The 13,463-nt window shown below is 44.2% G+C and overlaps 1 protein-coding gene across 5 annotated transcripts in view; it reads left to right on the forward strand.

Moving 5' to 3' along the window:
- Positions 1-7,629: 7,629 nt before the first annotated feature.
- TMEM177 (transmembrane protein 177) overlaps positions 7,630-13,463 on the forward strand; it is a 66,511-nt gene continuing 60,677 nt past the window's right edge. For 4 of the 5 annotated variants that reach the window (XR_011152007.1, XR_011152010.1, XR_011152008.1 and 1 more), the window contains exons 1-2: positions 7,630-7,878; positions 8,702-8,753. The gene's annotated coding sequence lies outside the window, so the exon portion shown is untranslated. The remainder of the gene's footprint in view (positions 7,879-8,701; positions 8,754-13,463) is intronic. The other variant, XM_069020999.1, reaches the window with a different exon arrangement.

Here is a 13,463-nt window from a genome sequence, read left to right on the forward strand (position 1 = left end):
TGCCTATATGTTTCTTATGTTTTACTGCCAATTAATGCCAAATTGCAGGCTTAGTCAGGTCTACCAACAGTCTAACTTGGATTTTCTCTTACTGTGACCAGTATGGGACTTGTAGCACTGAAAAATCACTGAAAAGCCAGTCTGGCCACAGCACATTTCATTACTGCCCAGCTGCCTCTTGTCTGCAACAGCCTTTTACCACAGGCTCTGTAAAGGTGGGACAGAGCTGCTGCTTCTCCCTGGAGAGAGGTAAGTGCCTTGAATTTGATTGTGTGGGCCTGGGCTTGGGTCTGCTCTATGCCTCTATCATTAAGGGGGTGTTAGCATCTCTTTGGGGCAATTTGGCTGTTTCCAAGAAATGAATTATCTGCATTGACCAGCTGAGGGCAGGAACAATTTGGCTACGTTTTCAGGTGGTATCAGAATTAGGTGGTTTATATATAGATTAAACTCCAGGAGATCATCTGTGATGAGACATGCCATGTGGACTGGCCGTGTCCCAGACCAGTCTCTTGTCAGCCCCTTGCAAAAATATCCAGCAGCAAACACACACAGGGAGTAGGCTCTGGAATGAGCAGGGAAGTCAATACACCCTTCATGTGTGTGAAGTGTAGGTGCTGGCAGCAGGACTGCTTGGCACCACTGGGAATGCACTGGGGTTTTTAGTAAGGGCACACTATGCTTTTCCAGATCAGTCCTGCCCCCCTCTCTTGCCTATTGGTGCAGAAATAACCCAAAGAGCAACTAAACAGCAAACAAAGCTTCTCTAACATCTTAGTCTTCTCAGTGAGGGCGGGGAGTAAAACTGTCCCAGAAACAATGGTTTAAAAAATGCTGAAGGGGGAGAGTGTTAAAGGGAAACTACAATGTGCACTTGCACTGGTGGTGGATGTTTTTTATTACTGTTATTGGCTATTCAAACACTTACCCAAAAAAAGAAAAGGAGAAGTGGAGACAGCAGCCTCAAATCAAACAGATTTCAAACAGTTCACAAATTTTTCTAAATATATTAATCTTCCAAAGACTCTTTAGCCTGTTAGTTAGTTTTAAATAATCATGACCTAGTACTTACTAAATAACTAAAATCTTTTGAGAGTTCATATTTATAGTCCAGATCGCTGTAAAACAAAGGGCAGAAAGAAATCCCATTTGGATGTGAATGTTTAATATGGCTGTTTGGAAAGCTGCTGCACTGACATTAATTTGGGCAGATAATCAAATAAGTACTAAAACAAACAGTTATGCAGACATATAATTAGAATAGGGAAAGGTTCTAAGTTAAGCCAATAGAAAATGGTTTATAAAGACCATTTGATCACAGCCTTTCAAAAAGAACTGGAACAAAAAACCAAGGCTGTTACTTTATATTCGGGAATATAGATCAGTGGAGGTACCAGTAGTACCTGGTATGTAAATACAGGATGGATGCTGGGTTTGTTCCTCAGGGATCCACTTCAGAGCCTGTGAATGTTAACTGGAGCCTTTCTGTTATGTCAAACAGACTTTGGGTCAGGTCCATCACCTTCTGATGAGGGAGTCCCACAATTCCTTTATTTGGCAGCTTGCAGGAGAAGCAGAAGTAAAACATATTGCAAAAGCCAAGCTCCAACATGAGTCCTGATCAATTATGTCTTAACATTAAACTGTAGCTAATGTGCTTTTACCAGATGTCCTGATGAAATACTATTACAAGCTGGTGCATTGCATTAATTAAAGTGAAATTTCATAATGAATTCTTTTTTCAAGGCAGCAGGGATGAATTGATGACCTACATAACCTCCCTTCCCTCTGAAATAGCTTTCCAAACTAATGAAATGAATCCCCCTGGTTGTGGCAGGCGAATGGAGCGAGCTGTGCTTTGCATCCCAGCTACACACTGCGACAGGAAAAAATCTGGGCACTCTCCACAGAGATTATGGTTTGCCTTTCACTGTGTCTAGCAACAAGAGGGAACTTTCAGAGGCAGGAGGACTTTCCATTAAGGCACCTTGCATAACAGGAGGCTTTTGAAAGCTCCATTAAAGTTCTTGGACAGTGCCCTCACAGAGAAGCTGGGGGATAAGCTGGCTGACCCTCTACCTTATAAACTGGCACAAATGCACAGACAGTTAAATGCACATTTGTTCGAGCATAAGAGGCTTAGGGTATGTCATTAAAATATAATCCACAGCGGACAACAAACATGCCCACAGCTGGCAGGCTCAGACCTGTGTCTGCGGCCGGGAGAGAAGCGCGAGGATCAGCCGCACGCAGCCCGTGTGTGTGGGGAGCTGACGGGAGGAGGGGACGCCTCTGCTCCCAGGCATATGTTTTAAAAGAGAAAATATGCCTGTGAATTCTGATTATGCCTGTGTTAGTACATTTTGATCCGTGGTGGTTTGAGATTAAAAGTGATTTATAATGTTGCTAAGTCTCAGCAGTCTTCATTTCACTAAGCCATTGCAGTGCAATCAAAACAGCGCCTGTACCAGTGCTGGATTGTGCCAGCGAGTCCTAATTGCCTGAAAGATAATGGTGTCATTAAAGTCTCTTTCCCCTGTGAGCCTTGTACTCCTCGACAGAAAAGATGCTTTTATTGTTGGTTTCAAAGGAGTCCTCAGTCACTGCTAAAGCACATTGTCCATTCAGAGGTATTGGGAGGCTCTATTCTGTAGCTGCTTTATTTCTCAGTTTCTCCCTTCATAAGCAGTGGGCAAGCAAGAGCAATGGAGAGAAATGCAGAAAAAATACTGACTTTCATCAAGAAAGACAAAATATATAATATATAATGTAGTAAATAATAAAATATAATAAAATATAAAATATAATAATCAGATATGATTCAGTTATACATCATAAGGGAAAGAAGTGGCTGAGACCTTGCACTGGTTTAGGCTTCTGGGAACAGAAGTGGAGAACACTTCTCTATAAGGAGACACACTCCACAAAAAATGCCAACTTCACCAATAATTTTTGAGTCAGTAATCATTTTGACAGAAAAGCTGTGACCAGCTTCTTTATTCATATGAAAGGCATGTGGCCCTGCAATTACACCTTAACTCATAGCCATCCTTCTTTCTAGACAATTTCAATTAAGAAATGACCTCTCCATAAAACATTCAATTCTGCTACAAGATTTATTCCTGTCTTCATGCCGTAACATCTTCCTGAAAAGCAGAAAGACACTTACGCAGGTAAATTGATCACTTGTCTGTTTATGGGTGTGAGTTTTTTTAAACAGAAGGGGGTTTTGCTATTATTATTTGTCTGCACTCTGAATCTTGCTATTTCTTGTGCTTGGAGAATCACCCTTCTGTTTGCTTTGCACAGTGCCTTGCTCGCTCAGCGAGCCTGTCTTCACTGGGGTTAGCCACGCCAGACCACATACATATGACAGTGACATGCAGAGGTAGCCTGTAGCAAGTGTTTTTGCATTTGCCATCCAAAACTGAATATTTAATCTCTAAGACCACAAAAATGTCAGGAGAAGTAGTATCTGCTGAGTAGAGTAAGAGGCTGGGGTTGCAGAGGGGCTGTAGTCCACCCGACCTGCTAACCTCATAAAACCTTTATGGTTAAATGTACACTCAGTTACACCTAAGAGACTTATGGCAGGCCATCACAAGGTAATCCAGAGTGCTCACCAATGCATGCATTACACAAAAAATGCTTGGCATTGCTGGTGCAGGGTACTTTCAAGCAGAGATAAGCCTCCACAATCAGCACTCAGATAATTTTCCTTTCACACTTTCCTTCATCTTATCTGCCTTTCATACTCTGTTGCTTTTACTCCTTCAGTTGTTACCTTTCCATCTTCTATCCATATTATCCATCATGGTGGGTATAAGAGCCTTTCTTCATTGCATGACATTTCTGGAGTACTTTGGAGTACTCTGTTGTAGTTTTTGCCACTGACTCTCCATTTGTTTAAGACTTACTGGCATTTACTGTTTTTTCTTTGCTGAAGCATTTTGAATGTAGTATCTAAACTGCAGTTCTGCTGCTCAGGGCTGTGCCTGTGAGGTGCCACCAGAACAGGAGCTTCTTCTGAAGGCAGGAGGGGTCTCAGTCAGCTGGAAGAGTTAGAGGAGCCTTTCAGATGGAGGCCAGGCAGTATTGCACAGAAGAACTTAACACTTCTTGCCTGAAATGTAAGTGGTGAAGGGAGATTGTTTAAACCCCAAAAGCAAACTTGGAGACTCCCCTGTTCATACAATGCAGCAGCCTGGCAAGGGCCAAAGGGGTTACTGATGACCATACCAGAAAGCCCAGGGCACCAGCATGGGCAGCTCTCCCCAGTCTCCCAAACCCCTTTATGCTCACCACACCCTGCCAGGGACTCACTCTGATGCCCAAACCCTGGAAAATGTGAGCTCAGATCTTAATCTAGTGTATTGAAAATAGACAGTGTTTTACTTGTTTTTACAAAGAACCAGAGCACGAATGGCAATAAACCTGTGAGCCTTTAGGCTTAATCCCACTTCAGACACAAAAAAGAAACTCCTGCCTGACAGCCACAAGCTCCCTGGGAAAAGTCAGCTCTTCCTATGTCTCCCTAACTATATTTACTCTGCCATGTGCTGTCATCCTCCAATCCGCCTTGAGTGTCACTTGAAGAAAAAAAGTCTGTAGTGAATTATAATGACAATACATTGAAGATGGCTTACAGCAGAGAATGGCACTTCATAGCAGCCAGCTGTGACAAATCTGGGTTGGGAGAGAACATTGTGTGTGTCCCAGAGATTATAGCTTTTAAAATAAAAACCTCATTCCTGTCCCCTGGGGCTTTGTAATGAATTGCCACATGCAACAATGCCTTAAACGAAGCATTGGTGATTATCCGACTGTGGCTCAGTGATTACAAAATACAAGAACAGGCAGCACCCTGAAAACCCTAAACCTACTTCAAGAACTCTACTGATGCTAAGGATAGTCCCATTTTAAAGGCAAAGAAGTAGAGGTCACCAAGGGAGCAAAAACCTTTAGAGAAGTGGGATGTCTTACCATGGTTAACATTTTTCAGCAGGATGAAACTCCCACCTCTGAGCCATGGACCAGTTGAACCACACATAGACTGAGGGCAGTAAGTGCCTGTCAGATCCCAGGATGACTCAGACACCTGACTAAACAAAAATCATGTTGTACACTTCTGGCAAGAGCTAGAGCAAGGCCAGGAGCAGCAGTCCTGCTGGTGTGACCCAGAGGGAAGTGGTTTTTGTTAGACCACGAGGATACAGTCCATTGAGGGTTACAGGTCTTACACCTGGACCAAGGATGTGCTGCCCCATCCAGATGTCTGCTTAAACACATAAACACTACGGCTCTTCCCTCTTGGACAGGCATGCTGGTCACAGCATTTAACTCTGCATTTGGCTTAGGTGTACAAGGGCAGAGTCCAAACTACCATGGCTCCCTCTGCAGTTGCTGGGTGAGATGGGCTCCTCTCCCATGTAATGCAGGCTCTGCTGCAGATCATGCCACAGGAAAGTCTACTGCTCTCCAAGGAAGGTACAGGGGCTCTGGCAACCACAGTCCAAACTCAGACACCTCATTTAAATGCCTCAGCTTGGGCTGTGCATATACCCATCACGGCACCAAGTATTAGTGGAGACCTCCAGCTCCCTTGTCCATCTTTAACCACTCTTCCAGTGCCTGTGCACTGGCCCTCTGGGGCTCTCCCAGTCCTGTTACAGCCTATATACACAACCCTAACCAGTCCTTTGGGTCCAAAAGTGTGTTTGAAAGCATCCTGAACTAGATTGCTCTGAACAGCCCCTGCACATGTAGGAGAAGGCTGATACATCCCAATGCAGAGGGCTTGCTGCGTGTGGAACAGCGTCCCTCTGCATTTTCCCAGCATTTCCGGATGCCCAGCAGCCCGGCTGGCAGATATCCAGATATCCACTAGCTCATTGCCTGCGCCACTGTGGAGCTGGCAGGTCCACACACTTCCTCGACGTCTGCCCCGCATTCATTTTCTGTTGCTCCTGGGCTTGGCAGCTTCCAGGGTAAATCTGGGTCAACATCTTTCCATAGGATTTCTGTTCCCTTCCTGCCATGGCTGGCAGAAGGGGATGTGCCAGGACAGTACTGAAGAGCCATTGATTGATGAGGAAGGACAAGCAAGGAATGAGGGTTTTTGGTTTAACTATGTCGAAGCTGTGCACAAACACAGACCCACAGGCATTGCAAGCAAATATCAGTAAAATCAGTGGCTGATGAATGAAAATCTCTTGTCTCCAAAAATTTCACAGATCCATTTGAATCCAGTGGGAAATTCAGTGTTTGCGTTTTTACTGTGGTTAATAGCTACTCGGGTTTGCAAAATTTTAAGCCTTTATTCCTAATATATGTAACAAAGTAAATTTAAAACCTTAGACCACTTCAGCTCTGAATGTTGGGAAACCCACAGGAAAAAACAGTCCCAGCCCTATTTCAGTAAATGTGCAGGAGGATCAGTATGAATGAAAGCTCTTGTTAGTTCTCTCACACTTTGCTCTTAGTAATTTGTTGATATTTTAGGGATGGAATAATCTGTGGAAGTTGCTTTCTGTAGCATGTGCTGCTAACCCTCTTTTTTTTTTCTGTCAGAAAATCCTTTTGAAATTAGACCCAACTCCTGGAATCGACCCAGACACTGCTTTTCAAGCCAGAAGCATGTGTATAAGCATCATCAATCATGCCACTGACTCTTATCGCTACTCTATATTCACTTTCTACCTGGTTTGAATTCTTAATTGGCCCTGCTGAGCAACTTAGAGGCCTGAAGAAAGTGGTGGAAGGGAGGTGGGAGAGAGTGTGACTTTCCAGCTGGGATTGGGAGGGTTTCCTGCAAATTACACTGATAAAGTCTGTTTCCTGGAGAAAATAGACAAGAAGCAGTTGGCAACTGGGTAAGAGTCGGATGGGATGGGGTATGATGCACAAAAGTGTGTACAACTGGCTCAATTATCATCAGAGCAGTTGGCCTGGCAGCTGCTTATATCATGTGTTTCAGGCTCGTGTACTGCAATGCAAGCACACAAGGAATCATTTGGACAGGAATGGAGTACATAATTCAGGAGACAAGGCTGTTTTTCTGATTTAAGTACAGGAGAAGCTCTGAAAAATGCAGGTGATTTCCTGTGCCATCTAGCACGGGATTTCTGTTTCTCTGCTTGGGAAACCACTGATGTTCTCCCCATCCTCTAGCTCCTAGTACTCTCTTTCTTACAGTAAGGTTGTCTCAAGCTGCCTAAAACAATGCCAATTGGGTGGGAGGACCCTCAGGCACTGGTGACCCAGGACCTGATGATGGGTCTGGGCTGTGCCAGGGAATGGGCTGCCTCCTCAGGCAGGGATAGGGGGTCTCAGTACAGCTAACCCAAACAGGGATTGGGGGCTACCTCTCCATCTCAGGCACAGGGTAAGCATGACTAGTATTCACACACTACACTTGTTTCATTGCTTTGCCCCCGCTGCTGTCCCCCAGCCTATTCCCATTAAGCAGTCACACATGCTGCTGAAAGCCAGGGCAGCTGTACTCATCTATCAAAGCCTGTCAGCTTGAGAGCATAGGCTCTTCCCATTAATTAAGCAAATGTAATGTGATTAGCTAAGGCTGTAAATGTTTCTAGGCCCATTTAGAAAGCTACAAAACACCGAGCATCACATCACAGTCTCTTATTTTCAAGCGCTTGTGCTATGTGGGATGTTCCTCTGGGGATGAGACTTTTGTTCTTAAATTTTTGTGTGAGAAAAAATAGGGAGATGTAATAGAATGCACTAAAAATGGGTCATGCAGTTCTAAAATTGCTGTTTGAATCTGAAGAAGAAATTAGTTTCTGCACTTTTAAAAAACTTTTGCCTACACTTTTTTTTTAATGGATGTAACAAGAACTGCTGAAAGCTGAATTTTTGGTAAGAATCTATATGCCTCATTTAAGTTTTCTACTTGCTTTGATGAAAAAAATATATTACTTAGCAGCTAAGTATCTAAACTGAGGTGCTTTAGGCTGTCAGCCTGAAAGCAAATTGAACAGTCAGTGGGAAGCTGCCCACAGAATAAGAAAATTCTTCAAGTAAATTTGAGTGTTATGAACTAGAGCTACTTAAGGATTTAAATTTAAAGTGGGATGTGGGTGCCTAAATCTAATACTGCGATGCTGAAAAAACCCTATTCAGCCTTTGCCAGACTTTCAGTGTATATGAACTCCAAAGGTATCTCCCTGTTTAAAGCTCCCCAGATGTTTGCAGTCATTTTGATCTCTGGGTCTCCAAAGTGCTCCCACCCCATCCAGGCTGAGCTGCTGAGGAATGTCACGTGCATCTACAGCTCCTTGGGATCCAGAAATTTAGCATTTCTTTCCCTAATTCCCTGCACAGGCTCAGCCTGGTAGGCATGCACTAAGAACACCTCAGACAAAAGGACTGTGCCTATCCCAGCAGCTTAGGCCACTCCTGAGCTCCTAAAAGGACTTCCTAGAGGTTGCATCCACACATGGACCACAGCAAGGGAAGCCTAGTGCCTGATGTCTCACCCTCTGTGGGTTCTGTGCCAGGACCTGAGATCAAAGTCTTGGCACATCGCACACCTTCACATGGATGTAAAAAAAACACTCAGGACTCAAATCTTGAGAGTCATTTCCTGAAGCCAAATTCATTTAAATGAACCATTCCATCAGACCCTGACATCCTCTCTGGAATCTTTTCGATTGATCCATATTCCCAACTTTTTTTCCAGAAATCTTGGGATTTTTCCCCCATGGGTGAGGAAGAAGCTACCATCATGGCAGGTAAGGCAAGAACAGGGATGTATGCCTGGTAAGTTCTTTTCCTGCAAAGCAAAAAGCTTTAGGGAGCATGAGATAAGAAGGTGCTCCCTACAATTCTTATCTGACTGCTCTCACAAACATCCTGGGGGACAAAGGGAGGAAAATGCTCCTTGAAAGCACTTTAACACCTTCCCTGACATGGGACAGCACTGCAAAAACTGCTGCTCTCATCAGTCAGGGCCAACAGAGAGAACGTGGGAGGAGTTTCATCAGTCACACCTCACAGCCTGGTGCTTTCTGAGGGATTGCTCCTTTGACTGCCCCAGCCTCTTCCCAGGAACACTTCTTACTGCTGAGGTAGAAATGGAAGGAGGGAAAGGGCTGTTGCTCCAATTATCCCCTCATCTAGATAAACGTGTGATTAGATGTGAGGTTTGCCCTTGTGGTGGGTCTGTGGTGCTTGAGACCAAAACTGGGCTCAAGCCCAATCCCTGTTGAGACCTGTTTGTGCGGCTGGAGCCATAAACACTCCTGGGCCCTCCGCTTACAACACACAGGTGCAGTTGCTAGGAAGGCAGCAGCAATGCCACATTGTGTATAGCTTCCTAATGCTGAGATCAGCAAGAAGCAGGATTCAGAGGAGATTCAAAGACCTCTTTCATCAAGACAGTGCCTTGCTCCAGGCTTATAGGAGTTTTTGAGTCCATCTCTCCTGGACCAAAAGAAAAGGACCTTCAGGCCTGTGAGGCCAAGGAGCACATATGGAATAGGGCACAGTTCTGGAGCTTCATGTTTTGGGCCTTCACCTGGCTGTTAGTATAACTGAGAGTAAATAGATCAGTTGAAATACTGCAGCATCTCCTGGCAATTACTGCAGGTTTCAAACCCACTTAAGGGGCATAGGTTATCTTTTTTTATGCTGTTAGACCCAGGCCATCAAAGGTGATTCTGGTGAGTGTAAGATACCAAAACATCTCCAGGACCCTATGACTTATTAGCTTTCAAAGAAAAACATGTATTCAGTCTGATTTCTGGGGGTGTGTTAGCACTGGAAGAAACGTGGGGAAACCTAAGTGGCATTCTGACAAAGTACCCTTGGGTATCCAGGCCTGGTGAAAACCATGGGAGCCTAATGAACAGGAATGTAGTGAAACTCTATTAGGTGTCACTCTCCTTCAGGCAAGATCCTCTGGAGTGTTACAATGCCTTTTAAAATCAGTGGTGGCTAGATAGCTGACTGCTTTCAGAAATCTGGCTTCTACCTTTCTCAGAAATGGGAAATTTCCCCTATGATTTAAGCTATTGAGGTGTAGCGTCTAACAATAACAGTAGAAACCTAAGTACTTTACCCAGAGGACCCAAAGAGCCTTTTTCATACCTCAGTTTGAGGCTGGCATTCAGTTAATGCTGAGGTAATGTCTTTTTTAAAAAGACTGTAATTAAATTTACCAACATGGTCACCAAAGAGTCATTTATAAATTGTATATATAGTTGCAATTCAGCAAGTGCTGTGACTATTTCATTGGGTTAGTCCTAACATCACAAGCTAATAATACTGAAAACAGGGATATGGGTAATTCACAAAGGACACTGTACTCAGTATATAGCTAACAGTGATTAAGTAGTCTCTGCTTTCAGAAGAAAGATAAGGGCCAAAAAGAATAGGTCCCTCGATAATATCAGGTAATTCTTATATATGGTCCTTCATGACACAGGCATAAATCACAATAAAACCCATCTGCAGATCTAAGGGGTGAAACCATAAATCCTGCTTTATAAATGAAACCTGCACATCTGATAGTGTACATTGCTCCAGATTTACAGCAGCTGTAAATGATGTACTAAGGTTCACAAACCCATTTGCACTCTCTGGCCTGGAAGAAGGGAGTTGAGATTTTACTGGGAGGAGATTTTACTGGAAGATGTACTCAGCAATGGGAGAGAGACCATATGTGTGTGTGTTTGCAAGTGAGGAATGTGTATTTTACACAGACTTGCCATATCTTGACTTTACATTTGAGACTCCCTCCTCTGTCCCAAGTTTCTGTAAATTCATGGCACTGTGTTGTGCATTTCCATTCACTCCAGGTCTGACAGGGTAAATGCAGGTGATGGGGCCAAATGCTCAGCTTTTGCTGGTCACTGGAACAAACTGGGCTCAAATAAAACCTTTCATGATGGCCAGGAGCCTGTGCCTTTTTTCACACTGCAGCTTTGCCTGAAGCAGGTAAAAGCCAAGTGATCATTTAAGCAAGTGCAGGGTGATGATGATCCAGCATCTTTCCTGGGTCATGGCCCATCTTCTGGACAAAGTTGGCCAACTTGTCCTCTGGGCACCGGAGGGGGCATCGCCCCCGGGACCTCCACCTTCCTCTGACCATAGAGCTGTCCTGTATCAGTAACACCTGAGCCCCCTTGAGGCCACTCCCCACTGCACCCACAACATGAAACATCTCCCGGGGGCTGCTCTTAAGGCATCACCAGGATGGCAGGTTTGGGTTTTTGGCTCGCCGAGCTCCTTGCGTCACTGTAGCTCTCCTGTGACTGCATTTGGCAGTGCATGTACTTGTCTTTTCTGCTGGCAGCATGAGACAGATTATTTGCCTGGTGCTCTTCTGTGGTTTGACAATGCTGGGGACGGGGTAGAGGCTGACTGGGTACATTCTCTCATCTGTGGCATGTTGTTATTTGGACCCACTTTCCTTCACACAGACTCCTCTGCAGGGGCTAAAAAGGGGTAAAGTATCTGCTCCTGTGCTTCCCTCACACTCTGCTTCAGCTCAGCCAGTTCAACCAAGGCATGATCCAAAATGCATGACTGATTTTCATTGTTGGGACTGGGACCTTGGAAACGTCCTGAGTTTCCTATAACATTTACATTTCACATTCATTAGGATGTTTTCGCAATGGCGCTCCCGGAGTTTGGCTTTAGACAGCCAAAGGAAGGTGGCTCTCCTCACACAGGCTTTTGCCACAAAAGAAGCTTCTCTAAGCTTAATTTTTGGCACTTCACTGTGAAATTCCAGTATGCTTTGCAGCCAAGGTTAGTGCAATCCAGCAGTGCTAACTTCTCTCCCTGTTTTGGTATTACTGCCATTCCAAATTTACATTTCTAAATAATTGAGCCCAGCAGTGTTGCTTCTTTCAGAGCCGTTGAAGCTCCCAGGCGTGAGCTCTGTGTTTCCAAATGTCATCTATGTAAAGTTCAGTACCTCCTGAACAATCAAATACATTCCTATGTTTTCCTGTAAAATGCCTCAGGGAATGAACGTAACCAAAATGTCAGTCTGAGGAAGAAGTGGCTCCCAAAGAATGAATGGAGCATGTAGAAATATGGACTTTGTTTCCCTAGTGGCACATGTTAGACATCAGATGATGCACATAGAGCTATTTGCTACCTGTCAGCTCCCCAGAAATCTTCCTTTTGAAGCTAGTAAAGGCCTCTTTATTTTATTACTGATTTCTTTTCTTTCTTTCAGTCATACATAAATATAGCATTCCAGCTTTTTAACATAGTTCCCTAAGACAACTGCATCCATGCAGTCCCTCTGCCTGTTTCTCTGTCTGCCTGTGGTAATCTGAATTCCTTGTCCATATAAATATATTAGGCAGACAAATGGAGGCGTCCAAGAGAAGAAGTTTCCATAAGCTCAGTGTAGAAATCCATGGCTGGAGAGAAGATAAAATTATTAATGCCTCTGCTGAGGGAAAATTGAGGGCCATCCCTTTTCTTTGCTGGTGGCTGATTGCCAGCTAGCCCTGATAGCTTCAGATCAGCCAAATCCCATAATACCTTTTGACATGACAAGAGGCAAAAAAGGTGATGGAGAGCAAGGAGGCAGCTGGGAAGTTGGCTTAGAAGCCATATCATGGAGTGAAAGACCTGAACAAATGGGAAAGGGGAGATAAAAACATGGGGAAAATATCACAGAGAGGTGTGAGGAGCAGGGTGTGCTTTTTGGGATGTCCCAAGGAACAGCAAAAATGAGATGGACTATTGCAGTGGAACAGTGCAGGGGCGTGGACCGTGAACTCCCAGGAGGTTTGCTTCTTGTGGAAGACTGGCTTCAGTGGTGGTGTACCTCTGTTTCCATTGCCTCCTTAGCCTCTGCCTGGGTTCAAAGCCCAAAAGCAAGCAATGTGTCAGCTGCTTTTAGGAAAACGGTTTCTGAAACCCTGTCTGTGGCTCCTGGGGGGGAATTCCTGAGTGCTACCAGTGCTCCTCAGACTCCTCTCCCCTGCTGTGGGCACCTACTTGACATCTGAAAAAGATTGTGAAAATGATGGTGGGGTTTTTTGCATTTTATAATATATCTGTCACCTTTTCATACTCCCTTATCTCACTTCAGTGTTGCTGTATGCCCATAGCTTTGCCCTTTGTCCAAGTCAGCTGAAAGCTATTAGAATTGTCAAGCAATTCAGAACCAATTACTGTTACAACAAAGCTGCTTTCCCACTGCTGTCTTCATCAGTTTTGCTGACATTTGCAGCTAATCGAGACAGAACAACAGAGGGTCTAAATCAGTTGTCTTCCATATTTCCAGCGGTTAAAATATAGGAGGGCTATTAACTGCTTCTCTGTGCCACTTTAATGATTATTTTATTTTATTTCACTTTATTTTATTCTATTTTATTCTATTTTATTAGCAAGCACTCCAAATGGCTCACTCTGGGCCAGAAGTTGTGGTCAAGTCTTGCCTTACTGCCTGAGCTCTTGCCAATTGGCCCCCT

The sequence above is a fragment of the Aphelocoma coerulescens genome, chromosome 7 (assembly GCF_041296385.1).
Source record: "Aphelocoma coerulescens isolate FSJ_1873_10779 chromosome 7, UR_Acoe_1.0, whole genome shotgun sequence".
Lineage (NCBI taxonomy): Eukaryota > Metazoa > Chordata > Aves > Passeriformes > Corvidae > Aphelocoma > Aphelocoma coerulescens.